General features: G+C 45.0%; 1 long non-coding RNA gene across 3 annotated transcripts; it reads right to left on the bottom strand.

Moving 5' to 3' along the window:
• Positions 1–19,033: 19,033 nt before the first annotated feature.
• Positions 19,034–23,605, bottom strand: LOC111841643 (uncharacterized). Of its 3 annotated transcripts, none has more exons than XR_011989143.1 (4): positions 22,569–23,605; positions 20,373–21,400; positions 19,992–20,272; positions 19,034–19,862 (listed from the first exon to the last, which is right to left on the bottom strand). It is a non-coding gene; the product is annotated as an uncharacterized lncRNA (long non-coding RNA). The 3 variants fall into 3 exon arrangements; XR_011989144.1 differs by having other exon boundaries at positions 19,992–21,400; positions 22,569–22,930; positions 23,016–23,605; XR_011989142.1 differs by having other exon boundaries at positions 19,992–21,400.
• Between the last annotated feature and the right edge of the window lie 263 nt (positions 23,606–23,868).

Raw genomic sequence — 23,868 nt, 5'->3', positions numbered from 1 at the left:
ATACCTACTGTCACCAAGCAAAATTCCATTATGATCTCTTCTTTCAAATTGAGTATACAGAGATGAGTTGAGGAAAATTCGGGAATCATGAGTTGCACCTTTCCACCGTGCAACAATGTTTGAAAACTCTAACTGGGGAGTGCATACACCTTGGACATTTATGGAAAACCAGTTCTTTCGGTTCCTGTATTCCTCAGCATCTGGAGCAGAGGGATGCTTAATGGGAATATGGGTTCCATCTATGCAACCTATGACTCCTGGGAAATTTCCATATTCATAGAATAGTACAGTACCTTGTAGTTAGCCTGGGTTCTAGCATCAGGGAAGTTTATGTAATGTGCTTTTAATTCACAAATGGCCCTGCACACTCTGTGAATGACTTTACATACTGTTATTTCACTGACACCACATAAATCCCCAGTTTCACGATGAAAGGTGCCACATGCCAAAAACCTTAAAGTTATGAGCTCCTGGAGACAAACTGGAATAGGCTGTCCTCTTTGGGTCACAGATGAAAGCCTGGGTTCTAAGAGTGAAATTATCTCCACTGCATTTACTTTATGCATGCGGAAACGATCTCGAAAACTTATTTCATCAAAACGTTGCAATGGGTCACTTCTGTCTGCAAGGACTTCCCTGGTTGGTGGAAAGCGCTGATCATCATTGACATAGTCCAATTAATCCATGTGTCCTCCAAATGAAATTAATCTGAAGTTAAACCTGCCTCCTGGTAGGTTTAATTTAAGCCTCGATTTAGTCCTGAAGTTGCTCTAGTCTTCCTCCAGGAAATTAGCCTATTAAATTCTGGACTAGACTAAGTCTTAGACTTTTTAAAACCATGACAGAGAAAGCACATTTCTGTTAGTCTGATTTAAATGGCCATTTTAGTCTAGGACTAGGCTTAATCTTGGTCCGGGAAACCACCCCTATGAGCGCAGCACACACAAATAAACTAAATTGACATACTGCAGTTAAATTTCAAAATGTGGTGTTTTTATATTTATAACATTTTAATAGTTCAGCAACATACATCACACGACCTGACGACCAAGAGAGCTGACAATTGACCATCACTTAATTTACCATCACCTCACCTCAAATGTGACACTGATTTCATATAACAGTTCAACAAACAAGTTAATAATATTAAGTCACTTACATTTTTGATGAAATAATGACCGTTTTGGTCTATTTTAGCAGCGAAAATAGATCAGATGAATCCAAACAGATCACAAATTTGCAATTTTTTTTTTCAGTTTTTTTCCCTCCCATCCTGTAGCCTACTTGCGCCCCCCCGCGAGAGTGTCCACGCCCCCCCGGGGGGGCGCGCCCCACCGGTTGAGAACCACTGCCTTATGCAATGCAGTATATACATGGAGGAGCATCCGGAGCAGTTCAGGCACCCGGGTTCGGAGGTACGTTTCACCATCTCCTTGTTAACCGGCCGGGCGCTTGAATGGGCCACGGCTTTGTGGGCTGATGACAGCCCGCTCCTGGAGTCCGGAAGGGAGTTCCATCGGGCTTTAATGGAGGTCTTCGACCATCCAGCGGTTGGCAGAAGACCAGGTTTTCGGCTGTTGGAGTGCCGTCAGGGGAATCGGTCGGCCGCTGACTTTTCCCTGGAGTTCCGGACCATAGCCGCCAATCTGCGATGGCCGGATGACTGTCTTCAGACCATTTTCCTGAAAGCGTTGACTCCAGACTTACAGGACGAGCTGTCTCATAAAGGAGAGGCCCCTTCTTTTGACGACCTTGTCCGACAAGCGGTTCGGAGGCCCCTCTGAGGCCCCTCGGGAAACGCCCCACTTAGCGATCGAAGCGCCGGAACCGATGCAAGTCGGCCGTTCGCCACTTACCTCAGAAGAACGAAGACGACGTCTTCAAGCAGGTCTCTGCCTGTATTGTGGGGGAGCCGGGCATACCATCTCAACCTGTCCCATCCGACCGGACCAGGACAAAGCCCTCTTCCGGTAGGTGTGTCTTCCTTGCCCCCCGTGTCGGTCTCTCAATTCAGTGTGTCAGTGTTCTTGGAATATGGGGAGAAGCGTCGTTCTGTTAGAGCACTTATCGACAGCGGGGCGGCGGGTAACTTTATCAATGCCAGCCTAGCTGTCCAAATGGGTTTACCCATGCAGACGCTCTCTCACCCTATCTCCATGCAAGGCGTTACCGGAGAACGGATGGTGGGAGGGACTATCCTCTGTCGGGCTGGTCCGTTTAGGATGCAAGTAGGGGTCCTTCATAGAGAGGACATCGAGGTGTTTGTTCTTCCTCAAGCAAAGGACCTGTTGATACTAGGACTCCCATGGCTGCGAAAATATAACCCGCACCTCGAGTGGCGGACTGGGGAGATAGTGGCATGGTCGGACCTGTGCCGTCGTAACTGCATAGCCCTTACATGTAAAGCCACCGGAGTAGAGAGTCCGGAGCCTGAGAACCTAGAAGTAGTACCGATAGAGTATAAGGAGTACACTGACGTATTCAGTAAAGAAAGGGCATTCAGTCTGCCGCCTCACCGGGAGTGCGATTGTGCTATTGAGCTCTTAAACGACGCTACCTTACCTCGCGGCAGGTTGTACCCTGTTTCCCTGCAGGAAGAGGAGTCACTGGAGTCCTACATTCAGGAGGGTTTGAAACAGGGTATTATCCAACCATCCACTTCACCCGTGACGGCCGGGTTTTTCTTCATTAACCCCTTGGGACCGGCGATCCCGCCGGCGGGATCTGACAGAAATTTCGCAAAACCGTTTAAATAACTCCGCGAGTTTTTGTCATATACACATTTTAAAAATACTCTCAGAAACCTTGGACGGTCTACTTTTCAAATATATATAGGTAGAAACTAAATATATTTTTACAGCTTCGTGATACGAATTGAAAGAACAAGAGTGACTGACTTAAGCGTCTGCGTCTCGAAGCGGCTCTGATCGCCCACCCACTTGCAAATCGCGCTATTCGCATGATAATAACATGATAATCCGACAGTTAGTATTGGGTAAAGAAATATGTGAATACGCCCATTGTGACCGAAATAAACAAGAGCACATGTCTTGGTAGTGTTTACACTGATCGGCTACAATATAGCACACGGATACGTCTCTGCCGCTGAAGCATTGCGCCAGAGTTGCCACTTTCAGCAGCGAAGCTCATACCTGTGTTCATAGCTCAGTGGGCTAAGCCTGTGTGCCTGCAATCACGTGGTCGCCGATTCAAACGCAGCGTATTTAGAACGTGAATAGCGATCTTCCGCTGAGAGCGGTCCTAAACGCTCCCGACGCAAGTAAAACCAAGAAAGGTGACACGATTTGCTTTTTTGCCTATTTAACCTAATTTTAAAAACTTTAATACTTCTGACAATGGAAGTTTTGAAAAGAAGACAGATAACGGATTTAGTCAGTGTTTTTTTCATGATTCTACATAATGATTTCAGCGAGATATAAACTGAAATACACGAGAAAGATACGCGGTCGATGATGCCCTCGTCCCCAGAGCGTCAATAATAGTCACTGCATCATATTTATCGCTTTCTATATTTATATAGTCACAGTTTTTCATTTTTCATTCCATCTATCAATAAACTGTGAAAGGGATTTTATTGTTGCTACTTTTCTTGCGTTTCAAACTGCCTTTCCAAAGTGATGGGTGTGGGGTGCAGTGACATTCCAGACTGATGGGCCATTGACAGTATGCAAACTACTACAGGTGTGAGGACACCTATCTCATCAATATTCATTGTGAAGACCACTGACTTTGAGAAAAAGAGTGTCACTCCAAAGTTCTAACACTTTAGTAATCAAACCATATAAAATTTCTGAATGTCACTTTCACCTATGTGTAGCCAACCCCTGTGTCTATAAGCTTCAGAGCTCAAAAGTCTTACCTAGAAATGTCTATAATGTGATTTTTTACAATTTCTCAGCATGTCTGAAAATAGGTTTTTGAAAAGTATATGTTTAAAGTTGATTTTAACAAAAAATAGAATAATAACATTCTAAGAGGTCTCAGATTATTGGTGCTGAGTTTGTGCTGAATAAAAGCAAATGTATCACTTTGGGATAAATGTTTTTTAGATAGGTGAAATATTTTAAAATGTCAAGGCATGTCAGACTACCTCGAAAGTGGAAAAAAGGCCTCAGGGCCCAGGGGGTTAAGAAGAAGGATGGAGGATTACGTCCGGTGGTGGACTATCGAGCACTGAATGCGATCACCGTTAAAAGAAGGGAACCACTGCCGCTAATCCCTTCCGCCCTAGAACAGCTTCGGGAGGTGGTGATTTTCACTAAGCTGGACCTGCGCAGCGCATACAATCTAGTGAGAATCCGAGCTGGAGACGAATGGAAGACGTCCTTTATCACCAGTAGGGGGCAGTACGAGTATCTAGTTATGCTGTACGGGTTGGCGAATAGCCCTTCCATTTTTCAAGCCTTTATGAATAAAGTGTTTCATGATATGTTAAACAAATTTCTAGTGGTTTACATTGATGACATTCTGATTTACTCGCCGTCGAAACAGGATCACGTACGTCATGTACGGCAGGTATTACAACGGCTTAGGGACCATCATCTCTTTGTCAAAGGGGAAAAATGTGAGTTTCATCAGAGCTCCGTGAAGTTCCTAGGATACGTCATTCAGCCCGGAGCGGTAGCGATGGACGACCAGAAGATCTCGGCCATACAAGAATGGCCACGACCCAAAACCCTTAACCCTATGGAGTGAACCAGGGGCCCCTTGCATGGGGGGGCATTTCTTCCCTCTTTGGAATAATTACCTTATAACTTCAGATATAAAAGTCACAGACACATGCCTGATACCTAAAAGCAAAGTTGACCCCTTTACAATTGATTGTAGGAAGTTCAATAACGAAATGAATAACCTGTGTATAATTTATGGACATGCGAATATAACAAAAACAGCTGGAAAAATACAAAAACCTGTCTTTGTGTCTTGGATTTTTGTAAATATTTCAAAAACTACATGATGGAATAGGTCCAATTTTAAAAATCTGGTTCCCAAACTTGTTTTCTACATGTGTGCCCAATTTCATATCATTTGATGCAGCCCAACAGGTTTTACGGAGGAAAGAGCAAATGGTGCAACTGGGAGCCTTTCCTATCCAAAACCTAACCTAAACTAATCTGAAACTTATCCAAAATGGCAATAGTGTAACTAGCAGTGTTTTTTGGGGTAGCAACTTTCTTTCTAAATGCATTACCACTTATAGGTCATAAGTAACAATTTGTCACACATCATCACCACACATTTGTAGGAAAATCTATATTTTATTCACACGACTTGTGCCAAACTTATCCAAAACCTATCTAAAACCTATCCAAACTGGCCACAGTGTAACTAGCAGTGTTTACATAAGAACATAAGAAATATACAAACGAGAGGAGGCCATTCGGCCCATCGAGCTCGCTTGGGGAGAACTTAACTAATAGCTCAGAGTTGTTAAAATCTTATCTAGCTCTGATTTAAAGGAACCCAAGGATTCAGCTTGCACTACGTTATCAGGAAGACTATTCCATACTCTGACTACACGCTGTGTAAAGAAGTGCTTCCTTAAATCCAGTTTGAAATGTTCTCCCGCTAATTTCCACTTATGGCCACGAGTTCTTGTATTTGAACTAATGCTGAAGTAACTATTCGGTTGAACAGCATCCAAACCTGTTAGAATCTTATAGACCTGGATCATGTCCGCCCTCAGTCTCCTTTGCTTGAGGCTGAACAGATTTAGCTCAAATAACCTTTCCTCGTATGACATTCCTCTAAGACCAGGAATCAATCTTGTGGCCCTACGCTGCACCTTTTCTAAGGCCGCTATGTCCTTTTTAAGATATGGTGACCAAACCTGTACACAATATTCTAGGTGAGGTCTCACCAAGGAATTGTATAATCAACCCCGCTCCGGCAGTAGCCTGCTTTGAGAGGGTTTTTGTGGTTTTTTGGCCTCCCTAGAGCAACTTCGCTTTAGTTTAGCTAAACGTGGTTCAGCAGGAAGTTAATCACGGGTAAGTAATTGTAAATTTGGTTATTTTAAAAGTTAAATTTAAAGGTTGTTATCGCTGACGCTGCCGGATAATTTATAATAAAGTACCGATTTAACGCAAGTGTTAATTTAGTGTTTTAGTGTACTTGGCACTTTGTTTTAACTATACGTTAATTAGATCAACTAAAAGTTTAAATATTCTCTTAATATACTGGGCTGGGAGTAAAGGACGGGGACATAGTGAGTTAGGTAATTATGGGGCCAGCTCAGTGTTGTGTTTGCAAGATGTTTGCCCTTCTGGATGCTTGCGTCCAGTCGGACTTCGTCTGCGAGCGATGTGGGTTAGTTGACTCACTCATGGTCCAGGTTCGTGACCTAGAGGAGCGACTGGCTTTCATCCAGCATAGCAATGAGTTAAAGGAGAGAGTTAATACGCCTTCTAGGGAGACTATGTGTACGTCACAAGCGGGGAGGGGGAAGAATGATGAACAGGTAGGTCGAGAGAGCTGGGTGAACGTAGGTCGTAGACGTAGAAAAGGGCGTACACAGTTCACAGAGGCGGCATCACCTGAAGTAACGGATTCTAACCGCTTTCAGGTGCTTCCGGCTTTAGAGCCGGAAGAGACTGGGGAGGCAGGTGAGCCCTTGGGCACCAAGGAGCCACCTAACCCCAGTAGGAGGGAGGTTGTGGTAGTAGGGGATTCAATTATAAGAGGTGTAGATAGTTATGTGTGCACCCGTGATAGAGGGTCCTGTACGGTGTCTTGCCTGCCTGGTGCCCAGGTAGGGGACCTTCCAGATCGAGTGGACAGGCTTTTGGCCCCAGCCGGGGTGGATCCAGTGGTCGTGGTGCATGTTGGCACCAATGACATAGGAAAGGGCAGAAGGGCTGTTCTGCAAGATAAATTTATAGAAGTCGCGGATAAGCTTAGAAGCAGAACATCCACGGTGGTATTCTCTGGAATACTTCCCGTGCCACGTGCAAGTCAGGCAAAATTAGCTGAGATAAGGGGATTAAATGCGTGGCTAAAATGGTGGTGTAGGAAAGAGGGGTTCAGGTTTATGGGGCACTGGAAGACCTTCTGGAACAGGTGGGACCTGTTCAAGCCGGACGGGTTGCATCTGAACCATAGGGGAACCAGTGTATTGGGGAGGCGTATGTGCAGAATAGTTGAGGAATGTTTAAACTAGGGACTGGGGGGGCAGGGAGGTCAGTTAAGAATTTATGTGGGGAGAGACGGAAAGCCCAAATAAATATTAAAAGTAGACACTGTAAAAGGCCTACCATTAGTGGTCTGTATTTGAATGCTAGGAGTATTAGAAACAAAATTAATGACTTAGAGGCTTTAATTTCTTCAGACAATTACGACATTATAGGAATAACTGAAACATGGATGAGTGACAATGATGGTGATGAATATAATATGGATGGTTATACGTTGTTCCGTAGAGACCGGATAGGCAAGAAGGGAGGTGGTGTTGCAGTATACGTAAAAGAAAACTTGCAGGCAAGGGATCTCACTGATAAAAATAAAAATTCAGAAGCTGTATGGATCAAACTCGATGCTAAAGATTCAAATAGCCTTATTGTCGGGGTTTGTTATAGGGCACCTAATGTAGCTGTAGAGGAAAGCAGAATATTATATGATGATATCAGGATTATGAGTAATAAAAATGATGTGGTGCTTATGGGTGATTTTAATTTACCTGGGATACAGTGGGACACAGTCTCTTCTGTAAATGAACTTGAGATGGTGGAATTAGTACAGGATTGTTTTTTTACTCAGTTTGTTAATACTCCTACCAGGGGAGAAGCCCTTCTTGATCTCGTTTTTTGTAATAACCAGGATAGGATTGGAAAATTAGAGGTTTTAGACCCATTGTACGGTAGTGATCATAACATGGTTAAATTCGAGGTTAATTTTAGTGTCCGAAGAGCAAAGTCTAAATTAAAAGTATACAATGTTAGGAAGGCTAACTTTAATGGTATGAGACGGAAATTAGAAACTGTAAACTGGACAGAGTTAAATAGCAAAACAGTTGAAGAGGCATGGGAATTTTTCAAAAGCACATTGTTGCAAGTGCAAGAGGACTTCATACCTGTTTCCAGCAAAACTAAATCTAGGAAACGACAACCAAGGTGGTTTACTAAGGAAATTAAGAATAAAGTCAGGAGGAAAAGGGCTCTGTTCCACAACTGGAAAATAACTAATGATTTCAAAATCAAGCAGGAGTATCTAAGTCTACAGGCAGAGTTAAAAAATGACATTAGGCTATCAAAGAAGGATGTAGAAAGAAAAATTGAACACCCATATTCAAAAAAGGGGATAGAAGTAATCCAGCAAACTATAGGCCAATCAGTTTAACTAGCATTACTGGAAAAATAATGGAAGCTATAATTCAAGTGAAAATGGTAGATTACCTAGATGCAAATAACATTATAAAGGATAGCCAACATGGATTTAGGAGAGGTAGATCCTGCTTAACGAATCTGCTTGAGTTCTTTGAGGAAGCTACAAGTGAAATTGATCACAAAAAGGCCTATGATGTGATTTACTTAGATTTCCAGAAAGCCTTTGATGTTGTCCCCCACAAATGGCTCTTGTTAAAGCTTAAAGCTGCAGGAATTTTAGGAACTGTGGCAGCTTGGATCAAAAACTGGCTAACTGATAGGAAGCAGCGAGTAGTTATTAGAGGCACTATGTCACAGTGGGCCTCCGTTTATAGTGGGGTACCGCAGGGTTCAATTTTAGGACCACTATTGTTCCTAATTTACATTAATGATATTGACACGAATACATACAGTAAACTGGTTAAATTTGCAGACGACACTAAGGTGGGCGGGGTAGCAGATACTAATCTAGCAGCAGAGAGGCTTCAACGGGATCTGGATTTAATTAGCGAATGGGCTGATACCTGGCAGATGAAATTTAACACAGATAAATGTAAGGTAATCCATGCAGGGAGCAGAAATATACAGTACAGATATTTTATGGGTTCCACTGAAATAAAGGTAGCTGATTACGAGAAAGATCTCGGTATGTATGTTGATGCTTCCATGTCCCACTCTCGCCAATGTGGGGAAGCAATAAAAAAGGCAAACAGAATGTTGGGTTATATCTCTAGATGTGTGGAGTTTAAGTCAAGGGAGGTGATGTTACACTTATATAATTCCTTGGTAAGACCCCACCTAGAATACTGTGTGCAGGTTTGGTCACCATACCTCAAGAAGGACATTGCTGCCTTAGAAAAGGTGCAACGAAGAGCTAGGAGAATGATTCCTGGTCTTAGAGGAATGTCTTACGAGGAGAGGTTAACGGAACTGAATCTGTTCAGCCTTGAGCAAAGGAGACTAAGGGGGGATATGATTCAGGTCTATAAGATTCTAACGGGTCTGGATGCTGTTCAGCCAAATGACTATTTCAATATTAGTCTAAATACTAGAACTCGTGGCCATAAGTGGAAATTAGCGGGAGAACATTTTAAAACAAATTTGAGGAAGCACTTCTTTACACAGCGTGTAGTATGGAATAGTCTTCCTGCTATTGTAGTGGAAGCTAAAACCATGGGTTCCTTTAAATCAGAGCTAGATAAGATTTTAACAACTCTGAGCTATTAGCTAAGTTCTCCCCAAACGAGCTTGATGGGCCGAATGGCCTCCTCTCGTTTGTAAATTTCTTATGTTCTTATGTTCTTATAACTTTGCCCAAACAAAGCCCCGCGTAACTTTGCCCAAGTGAAAGCCAAAAGCACTGCATTACTTTGCACACTTCAAAGCTTGACAAAGGCGATGCGGAACTTTTCCCAATGTACCACAATACAAGTGTTACCAAAGCAAATGTTAATTGTAATTTGCTGAATCACAGAATTATAAAAATCTATAGAATAAAAGAGTAAAATGTAAACTGTAAATAAATGTACTTATGTCGAGCGTTCCATCCTCTCCGCGCAAAAAAGCGTCCTCCTCCATCGAATCAATGGATAAAACCGACACTTTCTTCCCCCGAACCACTCTTCAAAATCATCTTCTGTGCTTTCTCAACAGTGAAAGTCATCCGAGCCATTTTTCTTCAGTCAAAAAAGTTGTTGTCCGAAAATAACTGGGTAAACTCACGGAGACTACGTGCGCAATGCGTACTCGAGACACTCCCACAAATACTGCACCTGCAGAGAATAATTTGCGCATTCATGTCCCCAGCGCGAAAAACAATGCCCAATCAGCACATCCCATACCATTTTGCAAACCTTAGACACACCTCTATTGGATGAAGCAAATGACACTGTAATTTGATGTTCATGTAAAAAGTTTATTATGGTGAAACATAACCATGGGCAAAGGTTCAGTGCGTAAAAAATAATGTGCTAGCAGGGAAGCAGAGCATATATCTGAAAAAATACTTGACAATGAAGGATTACAGTGATTGATTTATGTACATAAGAGATCAAGCTTTCAAACGAGGGTAACTTTGTCATTTTATTCATTGGTTTTCTTCTAAAACTCCGAAGATAAAAAACATTGCACGAATGTACAGAATGCCGACTGACATTTTTCCGCGATGAGTGAGCAAGCTATTTGAGAGCATTACAGTCATATTTATGGAAAAATGCGTGTTTTGTCTTAATACTGTGACGGTTTATGAATTATTGGCCGTGAAAGAAATAGTTTGAAGTGCTTAGTTTTCATTTTATTAACACTTATATTTTGCTTCCTGACACTCGACCCGTTTAAAGATGGCTACCATGGTCATTTTATTTTTACTTGTTACAAAAAAACCATGGCACAAAAATTGCGCAACTTTCTACAGATATTATCTGAAAGGTTTTTTGTAGTGTAACAAGCCGTTTTTGGTTGATTTGATACATTTGTTTCTTTTATTGAACGTCATTTTTTTCTGTTATTGAAAGTTCGGACGTATGCGTCCGAACCACTAGGCGGCGACAGTGAAAGAGTTAAAGAGCTGCAGCGCTTTCTTGGTTTTGCAAACTTTTACCGAAGGTTCGTTCGTAACTATAGTACGATCGCGGCTCCTCTCACCTCGCTCACTCGTGGAAAACCTGCTCAGCTTAGCTGGACCGCGGCAGCGGAACTTGCCTTTGTTCGGTTAAAGCAAGTGTTCTGCACAGCCCCGGTGCTGAAGCAACCGCGGCTGGAACTTCCTTTTGAAGTAGAGGTGGATGCTTCCGAGGCTGGTGTGGGAGCCGTCTTGATTCAACGCGATCCTGAGACAGGAAGAAGACATCCTTGTGCATACATGTCTAAGAAGCTGACGTCCGCTGAGCGGAACTATGCTGTGGGTGATCGCGAACTACTCGCCATGAAGTTAGCCTTAGAGGAGTGGCGCCATTGGCTAGAAGGAGCCCGGCACCCCTTCGTCATGTTGACCGACCACCGTAACTTGGAGTATCTGCGATCAGCCAAACGACTCACCTCCCGTCAGGCTCGCTGGGCGCTGTGGTTTGCTCGCTTCTCGTTTCACGTCAATTACTTGCCAGGAAGTAAGAATGTAAAAGCCGACGCCCTGTCCCGACAGTTCGACCCCCCCGACAATACGGAGTACACATACCCGATCCTACCTCCCTCCTGCTTCGTATCATCCATCACCTGGGGCTTGGAAGAAACCATCAGGTTAGTAAACGAGAACCGAGCCCCCCCCCGCTGGTTGCCCTCCTGGGTTGCTTTATGTATCACCTTCACATCGCCAGGAGTTGCTTCGTTGGATCCATGCACAACCGGGAACAGGGCACCCCGGGGTGTCCGCCACCCAGCGTCTTGTTGCCCGACGGTATTGGTGGCCCGGTTGGCGTCGACAAATCCAGGCTTTCGTAGAAAGCTGCGCTGACTGTGCTAGATGCAAATCACCTACCTCCAGCCCCCTGGTCTCCTTCAACCCTTACCTGTTCCCTCCCGGCCTTGGTCACATGTCGCTATGGATTTTATCACGGACCTACCCCGGTCCTCTGGTAAGACCACTATACTTACCATCGTAGACCGCTTTTCAAAGATGTGTCGGTTAGTTGCTCTCCCGAAATTACCTTCCGCTATAGAACTAGCCGAGGTCCTAGTTAATGAACTATTTCGTATCACAGGCATCCCTGAGGATCTGGTTTCTGATCGAGGACCGCAGTTCACCTCCCGGGTATTTCAAGCTTTCTGCTCCAAGTTAAAGGTGTCACTCAGTTTAACCACTGCTTATCACCCCCAGGCTAATGGACTAGCCGAGCGCACAAACCAAGAGGTGTCCAAGGCTCTCCGCTTGCTCAGCCGGGTCGACCCAACTAGTTGGGCCTCTCATTTGATTTGGGTGGAATATTCCCTGAATTCTCGAGTGAGTCCCGTTACTAAATTAACTCCTTTCCAATGTGTGTTAGGCTTCCAACCGCCCCTATTCCCCTGGGATTCGCCACCTGGGCCAGTGCCTCTCGTGGACGCCTGGTATCAGGGCAGTCGGCGTGCGTGGCGCCAAGTCCAGAGGACCCTCCACAAGCAGGCTGGTCGACAGAAGAGACAAGCAGACCGTCACCGCCGGCCTGGATTCCCCTACAGAGCGGGGCAACAAGTGTGGTTATCCACCAAGAACCTTCGGATCCCGTGGTGTCGAAAGCTCACGAGCCGGTATATAGGGCCATTCCGGATCCTGAACAGAGTGGGACCGGTCACGGTCAGGTTACAACTGCCACGCATGTACAGGATCTGTCCCACCTTTCACGTCTCCCTCCTGAAACCTGTCAGGTATAGCCCGCTACAGCCGCCCGTCGACGGCGCCAAAGAGAGTTTTTTTTTTTTTATATATTCCCTCCTCCACCCCCCCTCTGCGGGGAACTACTTTATCTGTATCTATTTATTTATTTATTAATTTATTTTATTATTATTATTATTTTAATTATTATTTATTTATTTTTTATTTTATTTTATATTTTTATTTACTTCCTCAAAAGAAGGAGAGGGAGGGGGGGACAAAGGAGAAAGAGGGAAGAGAGAGAGAGGGAGAGAGAGGAATGGAAAGAAAACAGAAAAAAAACAAAAGAAAGAAAAAAAAAAAAAACAAGAAAAAAACAAAACAGATAATCTGCTTCCATGTCTGTTGAAAAGAGAAATACAACATACAACATCTGTACTAATCACAACGACCATCAAACGTTAAATGTTGTTGAACAGCACACACACAACCAGTATTACAACACATGCCCAGAAGCAACAGCCGATCAAGACAGTGTGTGTCCGTGAGCATGTGTCCGTGAGCACCTGTGTGTACACCTGTGTGTCAGCGCGCTGGTGTTCCTAAGGTTTCTCCATGTAATTGTCTAGTAGTGTGTGTGGGGAGCCACAGCCCCGCCCACCCAGGACATGAAGTCGACACGGAGGAGACCCGGGCCCCAGACATCTAGAGGCCCCCCAGGGCACGGGAACCCCCGGAGGACCACCGCAGGGACAATTGCAGCCCCCACCGAGAAAAGGGCAGAGGAGCGCTCCGGAGGGCGGCCATCCGGCAGCCACATCACAGGAGCCCCAGGGGGCCGTGGCGACGAGCACGCAGGCCCCGCCGGCGGCCGGCCACACCAGGGCAGACCGGACCACGGGCCCAGAGATCCAAGGGCCCCCCCACCCCCCAGCCATGGCCCCGACAGAGCCGGAAGGGCCAGGCCCCGGCAGGCAACCGCCTAGAGTGAGCCAGCACACACCAGAGCATCCAGCCCCGGACAACGAGAACCACCAACGCATTGGCGGCCGGGGGCCTCATCCACCAGCAGGGAGTGTGGCGGGGGGGAATAGAGCCTGAGATGTTATTTCAGGTGGAGTCTAAGACCCAACCTGACACATACGTATAGACAAACAGGCGTACACATACACAAGCATACGTTCCCACCCTCATGCACACATAAACAAATATTCACCCATTCGCCCAACATGAAGACACAGAAATGAACGCCGTACGCACATTCACACTCCCCATATATACTCTATACTCCGAGATCTAGGCACCACCGCCCCCAGAGGGGCAATCCGCAACTAGACCTCGGAGATGGATCCCTTTTTTCCTCTGGCATGGGGACAAGAAGACCACCCCGGACCCCACAGCAGCCGAGAAGCCCACCAGCCCAGACCCCGACCGGACGGCCAGCTCCTCCCAGCCCCCGGCCCCAGATGGTGAACAGAGAACGGGGGTGTGAAAAGACCCCATGCTTCCCTCCGCCCGCTCATATGTGGTGTTGGTGCGTGTTGTTCTAAAGTGCTTTAAAACAGGGGAAGGGCATGGTGCTAACCACCCTCTGCCAATCAGCAGCTGCTGTCAGCTCGGCCCCTCCCCAGAACCCTCAATGTCTATGTGCAACTTAAAATTGAGAAGTGGGCACTGGCACCAGAGGTAAGGCTGAATGAACAGACCGCCCTCTGGACGCCATTCCTTGTGCCCACCCCCAAGGCCCTAAATGTATGTGTCATGAGAGAGTAAGTAATGAGAGTGTCTAAGTTGTGATGTGTGATTGAGACACAGGTGGTCACGGGGGGACAGAGGAGGAATACCTCCCCTGCATCCCAGCGACGCACCTGCACCTCAAAGCCCTACAGTATATGTGTGTTGGGGTGACGGAGCGGGAGGATGGAAGCATTTAGGGATGGGGAGGAAAGGATCGGGGGGGGCAAAGTACCCCCCCTCTGGAGCCACCCCCCCCGTGACCCCCATAAGCACCCCCGTTCCCCGAAAATCACCCAGGGCGGGAGAGAAGAGGCCCATCCAGTCCGGGGGCCCAGAGCAGCGACACCACCGGGCACCACAGAGCCCGGGGCAGCCAACCAGACCCCACCACAGAGGGAAAAACTACACCCACCCCACCATTCAGTCAACTCCCAGACTACATAAGACAACAGACACCCAGGTTGGGTCCATTCTCCTACTCTATTGGATTCCCCCCCACCCCCGCAGAGTGGATACTCCTAAGGCAGGGACCACCTGCGGGCAGATGGTAACAACCTCCCCACCAGCTAAAGAGGCCCCCAGCCCCTCCAATGCGCCGAAGGCCCCAGTGCACGCGCCAGCCCACACCCCGGCGACCCACCCACCAGGACCCAAGCCCCCCCAGCCCAACCGGAACCCCAGCCCGGAGGCAGAGCGCCCCCAGAACCCCAAGCCCGCCCCGGACCCACCCAGGAGCAGCACGGCCGGCAGGCTGGTACCCTACGTCCGCCGGCACAGGCTACCCCAGCAGCGCTGCATGCAGCCGCCAGAAAGACGCCACCCAAGAGCCACCAAAGCCCCATCCAGGCCAGGACCGCAGTCCCAGCGCCGAACTCCCCCATAACCCCCCCCCCCCCCCCCCCCCCAGGGAACCCCCAGACACCCCAAGCCCATAGGCCCCCCCCACACCAACAACAAAGACCGAAGCGGGACAAACCTGCGACCCCCCACCGCCACTAGGTGATGGAGCTGATCAAAGGAGCCCAGAGAGATTGGTCTAATGCATGCATGGTCCAGCAAACTCTCTCTATATTGGTTGATATTAAGATTATTTTTATTTTTCCAGTTCATGAGGACAAGTCTTCTTAGCAATGCATAAAGCGGTGAAAGCCATGTGGGTTGTGTTAATCTCGGTAGTGACACCATCTAAGTCACCCAACAAGCAGACTGAAGGAGAGGCTGGAATGGTACATTTCAGACACTTTGATAAGTCCTCACAAATCCTGCGCCAAAACATCTGAACAGGTGGACAGAACCAAAGAGCATGGATGTAATTGTCAGGTGTATCCCCTTGACAGTGTGAGCAGGTGTTAGAAGACGTAAAACCCATCCTGAACATCCGATGCCCTGTATAGTGCACTCTATGCAGGATTTTGTATTGTATTAATTGTAAATTGGGACTTCTAATCAGTTCAAAGGTTTTTAAGCATGTCTTAGACCAGAAATTGTGGTTCCAGCTGATTGATAAATCTGCCTCCCATTTTGCAATAGGAAGAGATATTGAATCATCCATTTTGGAAAGTGTCCTGTATATTTTAGACAGTAATTTGGGGGTTTTGAGATTAAGGAATTCTGCCACCCTTGGTGGTATTTGTAATTTGATTTGATTAGACTTGAATTTCCTTTTTACTATAGATTTAACTTGTTGATATTCTAAAAATCTATTCTTGTTAATCCCATGTCTTTTAACTAATAAGTCAAAGGGGATAAAGTCTATTTCTTCGAATATATGTTCCAAGTATTTAATACCTTTACAACTCCAATCCGGGAAATTTATCGTATTATTGTTTAGTAGTATGTCAGGGTTGTTCCAGATGGGAGTACGTTTGCATGGGATTAATGAAGACTCAGTCATTTTAAGAAACTCCCACCATGCTGTCAGAGAAGAGCTGATACTGATGCTTTTGAAGCATTCATGTCGTTTAATGTTTGAGCTAATGAATGGTAGATCCGAAATGTCTATGTTATTGCATAGAGCCTGTTCTACGTCTAGCCAAGGTTCATCTAAGAGGGTATGTTTTAGCCATCCTGAGATGTTTTGAAGCCTGTTGGCTAAGAAGTAGTGGTGAAAGTTAGGCAGATCTAGTCCTCCTTTGTCCTTGGTCCTTTGCAGCGTTTTTAAGCTAATACGCGGTGGTTTATCTTTCCAAAGGAATTTAGAGATGGCGGAGTCCAGAGATCTAAACCAGTCAGGTGATGGTTTACTTGGAATCATTGCAAATAAATAATTAATTCTTGGTAACACCATCATTTTTATTGATGCAACCCTTCCCATGAGTGATATGGGCAGGGACTTCCATCTAACCAGCTCATCCTCTACCTTCTTTAAAAGTGGGATGTGGTTTAATTTAGTTAAGTCTGCCAGCCTAGGTGAAACATTAATACCTAAATATTTAATATCCCCAGATTGCAGTGGAGTGGAGGAAGAGTTCTGAAAGGAGCAGTTAATTGGAAGAACTGTAGATTTTAACCAGTTTATTGAATAATCTGAGACTCTTGAGAAAGAGTTTATTAATGTAATTACCTCAGAGAGAGTGGTTTGTGAATGCTGGAGAAAAAGTAACACATCATCCGCATAAAGACTGACCTTATGTTCCACATTCTTGCATTTGATGCCTTTAATCACTATAGCCTGTCTAATTGCTGCTGCTAGTGGTTCAATAAAAATTGCAAACAGTGAGGGGGAGAGAGGGCATCTTGCAAACAGTGAGGGGGAGAGAGGGCACCTGAGGGGGAGAGAGGGCCAAAGAGAGTTTGCCGTCCGTGGCTGAGGAGGGACCCTCCTCCCGGATCTGCAGCCTCCAGGATCCGCGGAGACGTCGGGGGCAGCTCCAGTATCTCGTGGACTGGGTCGGTGATGACCCGGAAGATCGGAGTTGGGTGTCAGCCTCCGCAGTCGCGGATCCAGCTCTGAGGGCTGCTTTCCACCAGTCCCATCCCGGTAAACCGGCCCCACGTCCCAGGGGGCGCCCCTGCAAACGTCGTCGGCCTCCGGGAGGCGGCCGTCAGGGGGGGGGTTCTGTCACGCCCACGGGGGCGGGACCCGACGGGTGCAACCCTTCTGCCTCCAATCAACCTTCCTTATAAGCTGAGCGGTCACAGATCGTTCTTTGCGAAGTATTGAGCCGATGAATAGAAGCCGTACTGAGCGTTACTCCTGTCTCTCGTTTACCCGTTTAGCCCCGTCCTGCCTGTTTGCCCTGTGTCCAATCCTTACCTGCTTTCCTTCCTCCTTCAGACCCATTCCCGTCCTTAGCCTCCCTGCCCTGCTGAGCCCGGCGTTCGCTGTCTCCCCATCCGCTTGTGCCCCGGTCTTGTGCCTCTCTGTCAGACGGAATCCCCTGTTAACGAACCCTGCTACCGGACCTCGACCACGACTTCAGCGCGCCCCCTTTGTTCCTCGACATCGGCTGTCCTCGACCAGGATCGGAGCTCTCCCCACGACTGTCCACCTCTGCACCCCCTCGGGGGAGAGAGTGCTCCGGTTCTGGGCAGGGACCTCGCTCACCAGAAAGGGTCCTCCGCTAGTTTCATTAAAGTTTCCATTTCCCTGCACCTCTGGATCTCCGTTTCCCTTCTTACCCGAGCGTGACAATACTGGTAATGCAGTTACTGTACATGTATGAAATATAAACACAAACAAAAAACAAGAAAAATTATATCTAGCCTACAGTAGGGCTTACAGTAAATAAAGTTTCACAACCACAGTAACACTTTCAACTGGTTGCTGTCGTCACACTCCCTCTCCTGGCCACCATCCTCATCCTCCTGGCCATCCATGTGCTGCTCTCTGTTTGGCCATAGATTTTCATCCACATCGCAGCAGATATTTTCCCTTGCGATGCAGCAAGGGAAGAAACGGTGCGAATGTCTCAACCATCCCCTACACTGATCCCCTGTGATGTCCTCGCACGCAGCATCCATTGCATGGAGCAGGGATCTCTGGTCTTGAGCCTGATGTTCATACACTTTCCACCTCCAAGCGGAAAAAAAATCCTCAATGAGATTGAGGAAAGGAGAGTATGGTGGTAGTAGCTCCATGAGCATCCTTGGATGGGTGGTGAACCAGGCCCTGATGAGCGGCCCACGGTGGAAATTTACATTGTCCCACACGATCACATAGTGTGGTAGGTGAGGCCCTTCGAGACCTCTCTCATTTTCTGGGACCAGATGTGTATAAAGACGGTCCAAGAAAATGAGGAGTTTTTGAGTGTTACAGTTTTTCTCAATTGCTTTGGCACATTTTTCGAAACAGTCTTAACATTCTCTAAACTGTGAGTGCAAATGTCACAACTGTTTTCAGGAACTTCAAAACTTTATAGTTTGTCTGCAAAATGTAGTTACTCACCCAAAACATTTAATTCATGCTTCAAAACCTAGTTATTGTGTCAATAATTTGGCCAAGGCCACCAAAATCTAAAGTATTTTTGTCATTGTGTGAGCCACACTGGTCAAAATGTTTAGTTGTTTTTTCACCACAACAGGCAACCATGAAAATTAAGGGTTTAAACAAAAATCTCATATTTGTTGAGAAAAGTCAATAGTATGTAGAAGAAGAAAAAAAAGTCTATGAACATTTGTATTTGTACAGTGTTTATTTTTGTACTTCATGTGTACAGTATATACACAATACAAGTGTATTACTGTACATGTAAAGTAACTGACAAGAGTAACAAGATTTCACTTTACATTTCATATTTGTGTATTACCACAAATACACAAAAACAACAAACAACATTCATGGGGAAAAAAAAAAAAAATTATTCTTGGTGGACATCTTGTCGCTCACGTTGGTCAGGCCAAAGATTTTCATCAACATCACATCTGATGTTTTCCATTGCCACACACCGCCTTGAATGCCGCACCCATCCCCTGCAATGGTCAGCTGTGATGTCCTCACATGCAGCATTCATGGCATCCAACAAAGACATCTGATTTTGTGGTCTATGATCATACACTTTCCACCTCCATGCTGAAAAAAACTCTTCTATTGGATTTAAGAATGGAGAGTATAGTGGAAGGAATTCCACTGTTATCTTTTCATGTGCAGCAAACCAGTCCCTAACACTGTTGGTTTGGTGGAAGCTGACATTATCCCAGACAACAACAGAATTAGGCAAATGTGGTCTAACTAAACCTCTTTCTTGTTCTGGAATCAGGTCTCTGTAAAGTGCATTTAGGAAGGCCAGGAGAAGTTGGGTATTATAGGGCCCAATGTGTGGAATATGTGTGCTCACACCGTTCTCTGAAATGGCAGCACACATTGTAATATTGGCCCCATGTTGGCCTGGTGTGTCAATTGTGGCTCGGTGTCCAATGAGATTGCGACCACGTCTCCGGCCTTTGAACAGATTAAACCCAGCCTCGTCCACAAAAACAAGAATGTGGGTCGTTTCATGTACTTCTAACTCCATGATTCTCTATGAAGAAACACAGGAAAAAATGTAACAGTAAATGTATTTTCTTATGGGTTTCTGAAACTTACAGTAAAGTAATACAGGCATCTTAGAAATACAGGAAAACTCACTAAGTGCACACCAATGGTTTACCTGGACATACTGGTACCGCAACGCCTTGACTCTTTCACTGTTCCTCTCAAATGGCACCTTATAGAGCTGTTTCATAGTCATCTGATGTCTTTTTAAAACTCTGTCTATGGTGGAAATGCTGACAGAATTTATATTTGCAAAGACCTTATTGTCATTTATGATTGCACTTTGGATCTCTTAGCCTGATGGAATTGTTGGCTATGACCATGTTGCAAATTTCTTGTTCTTGCAGTTGGTTAAATACTGCTGCTCTGCCACCAGCGTGAGGTTGTCGTGCAGTTCTATAGAATAAACAAATAGACTTGCATTTACCTTTACAATATTGTTGTTTATACTGTAAAAATACTTTACATACTGTAAAACAAAGAAATACATATTTACCTGTTTTCCCTACGAAAGGTTTGCACAATTGATGACACTGTGGACCTGTTTACATTAGGCTGTACTCTTCGACCAGCCTCTTCCATTGTAAAACCATGATTTATGACATGATCCACAAGTGTGGCTCTGATTTCATCAGAGACTCTGACTCTTCTATTTCCACCTCTTCCTCGATTATTGCTTCCTCTACCACCACCACGTATTCTTACACGCCTTCCAATTGCTCTTCCACGAGCATGTTGCTGCAGTTCAGGGTTGTGAACGTCCTCCATTCTCAAAAAATTCTACAGCAGTGATTGTGCTGTGGGCAATCTACATATATATACTCCCAAAGTTGATTGGTTAAATGGTTAAATGGTTGATTCATATTAGAGGTAATTTGCAATTAGATTGCGATTGCAATTAGAGGTCATGTGCCAATTTAGCAGACATTACAAACAATGTCAATGTCAGATATATTTTAGAATATACATTCATGTATACTAATTATGATAATTGAATAGATCGTTTTGAATGTGATGGCTTACACAATAAAAAATGTCTGAGAAGTTCTGAAGTGTTTGACAGTGTAAGTGAGAATCGAGTCATCAGTTTTGATCAACAAGCCATATGCAATTATTTGTTGTCCAAACTGCAGACAGTTGTATGTACTCTTTGCACACATGTGCCAAAGCATTTGCAATTTGCTCAAATCAATAAGAAATTCCAATCTGATGTGAAAAAGAAGCGAATTGTTCAGAGATCTGAACTTAATGTTTTGGGAAATAAAAAAATCATTTGAGAACTGAGCCAAAGCAATTGAGAAAAACTGTATATGGACCTAAACTGGGGATGTGTGTGGCCACACCATTCTCAGATATGGCAGCACACATTGTAAAATTGCCCCCTCGCTGACCTGGGACATCCACCGTGGCCCGCTGACCAATGATGTTACGGCCACGTCTGCGGCCCTTGGCCAGGTTGAAACCAGCCTCATCAACAAACACGAGGATGTGAGGTGTTTCATTCCCTTCCAATGCCATTATTCTCTACAATAGAGTAAAAAAATCAAATCAGTCATATAGAGGAGTCATACACAACAGAAATAGAAAATTACATAGGATTGTTCTATATTCTCCTCCACAAGTTCAATATAGCCTGCTACTGGCCACTACTCCAGTGGTTCCAAACCTGGGGTACAGGCCTATGCAGAGGTACTGCAGGGAGTATTTGACACAAAGAGGAGGGAGAAACACTAAGGACAGTTTTCTGTTGCAGTTTTTAGGCAAACATCATATATGATGTTCATGGTATTATGTTCTTGACTAATTTTGACATTTGAACAGACTATTGTGCATATGATGACTTAAACGATGAAATCATGCTGACATGTTTTGGAGAGAACAACCATTAGACTGAAAATCAGCTAATCAGTTTAGATCAGCAAGATCTATTTATTTGGAAAATGTGCCAAATGTGGGCTCATTGTGGTAACTGCAGGCTACTTGTACTTAACCATTTGCAAAGATGCACTGAGACACTTGAGACATGTACTAAGGCATTTGCAATTTGATGAAATCAATGAGAAATGCCATTCTGTTGTGAACAATTGCAAGGTGGTTTGGAGATTTGTCCATGTTATTTTGAGAATGTCATTTCTGTTTCAAGAAATGAGCCAAACCAATGGAGAAAAACTGTAAAATAATGGGAATCTCTGTGAAATAACAGTAATCTTAAGTTTTTATCAATTTACAGACAATTTCTGTTAATTAAAAATACCACTGTTAAAATACAGGAGTAAATAGATAATTTACAGGCTTATAAATGTCTTTTTAAAAAACAGAAATTGTCTGTTAATTTTTGCAATACTTTGGTTGTAAAAACACATCATTTTTTTTACAGTGTAGTCTTGTACAGTAGTCCTATTTGGACAGTACTGTAAAATGGAGAAAAAACATACAGTAAATATACATCTCAGGCTTCGTGATCAGGGAAGAGGCAGACCCCGAAATGCAAGAGAACACTTTAACAGAAATCGAGAAAAGAAAAGTTAAATTATTTGGTTTAAGTGGCATCAGCAATAAACGAAAGTTGACGGAGTGGCACAGCGTGGCGGAGTCAGTTAAAAGTGTTGGTTCCGAAATTCGTACGGTGGCCAAAATTAAAAAGAAGTGGTCGGACATTAAAATCGACGTGAAAAAATGAGCAGCCACTCACCGTAAGAGTCTTAACAGCACAGGCGGAGGTAGCGGAATTCACCCTTTGAGCAACTTTGCTGCCATGATCGGGGACACACTTTTATTGGGTGAACGTTGTCAGCGCGGGTGAGTTTTTCTCGTACCATACTTGTTTGAATTACTTGCATGTTTATGAATAACACGTAGGGCACAGATGCGGTGTTACTTTCGTTCATTCTGTTTGTTTAGTACAATAGTACAAGAGGTTCCCCCAGTGCCGAGGACGAAACAGGTGATGATGGTGCTGCTGTGCTGAGCACATCTTTGGGCACTGGCTGCACACATTCTCGTGCCTCAGAAACCAGGGGGCGACCATCCGGCCGTGTGCTGACTGAAGCTGTACTGCAGTCACAAAAAGAAATTGTGAATGCTGTAAGATGTTTCCAATGAATTAAAACATCTAAATGATACGCTGTGTGATACTTACGTTGTAATGCTGTTCCATTTGGTGGAAAATTTGGTGGCTCAGAGTCAGGTTCATCTTGCCTAAGCTCTTCAGATACCAGCAAGCCACGATTTTGTGCCAGATTATGCAACATGCTACATGCATGCACAATGTGACACACTTTTTGCGGACTGCATGTAGGCTATAGCAGCACCCCACCAGTCTTGTCCAGACAGCGGTAACAGCCTTAAAGCTGCCCTACAGTGCGCTCTACCACCGGGGGGGACACACTGGCATAAAACTAATGTTTTATGTTGAATGTGGGGTGATACAAACGAATAATTATGAAATGTGACACGTCCACCTCAGATTTAATGGCGGCAACGCCCATGCATTAATGAGACGCATGTACGAATCGCTCGTAATTTGTACATTAATAGAGTGAAAGTGTTTTCTATTTACATAAGCATAAGCAAATTCGTTATCTGAAGGTGACTTTATAGCAATGTGTGCGCAGTCGATAGCTTCGATTACATTGGGAAAACCGGACATCGCTGCAAATTGAGCTTTAATATTTGCCTGTTCAACCACAGTGTAAGGAAATTTTATATATCTGGGTGACAAGCGGATTATGCCGTCCCATACAGCTGGCATCAGGATGTCATCAATGTAGACGACCACGAACCAGTTCACCATATTCCGAAACACGGTATACATGAAGGCCTGTATTGGTGATGAAGGAGGTCTTCCACTTGTCACCTTGACTAATTCGCACAAGGTTATAGGCACTACGGAGGTCCAGTTTAGTGAAAACTGTGGCCCTTCTAAGCTGTTCGAGTGCTGATGGGATCAGCAGCAGGGGTCCCCATCTTTTCACGGAGATGGTGTTGAGGAC

Source organism: Paramormyrops kingsleyae, unplaced genomic scaffold, assembly GCF_048594095.1.
Source record: "Paramormyrops kingsleyae isolate MSU_618 unplaced genomic scaffold, PKINGS_0.4 ups261, whole genome shotgun sequence".
NCBI lineage: Eukaryota > Metazoa > Chordata > Actinopteri > Osteoglossiformes > Mormyridae > Paramormyrops > Paramormyrops kingsleyae.
The sequence above is the reverse complement of the archived record's forward strand: the minus strand, read 5'-3'. Positions and strand labels throughout refer to the sequence as shown.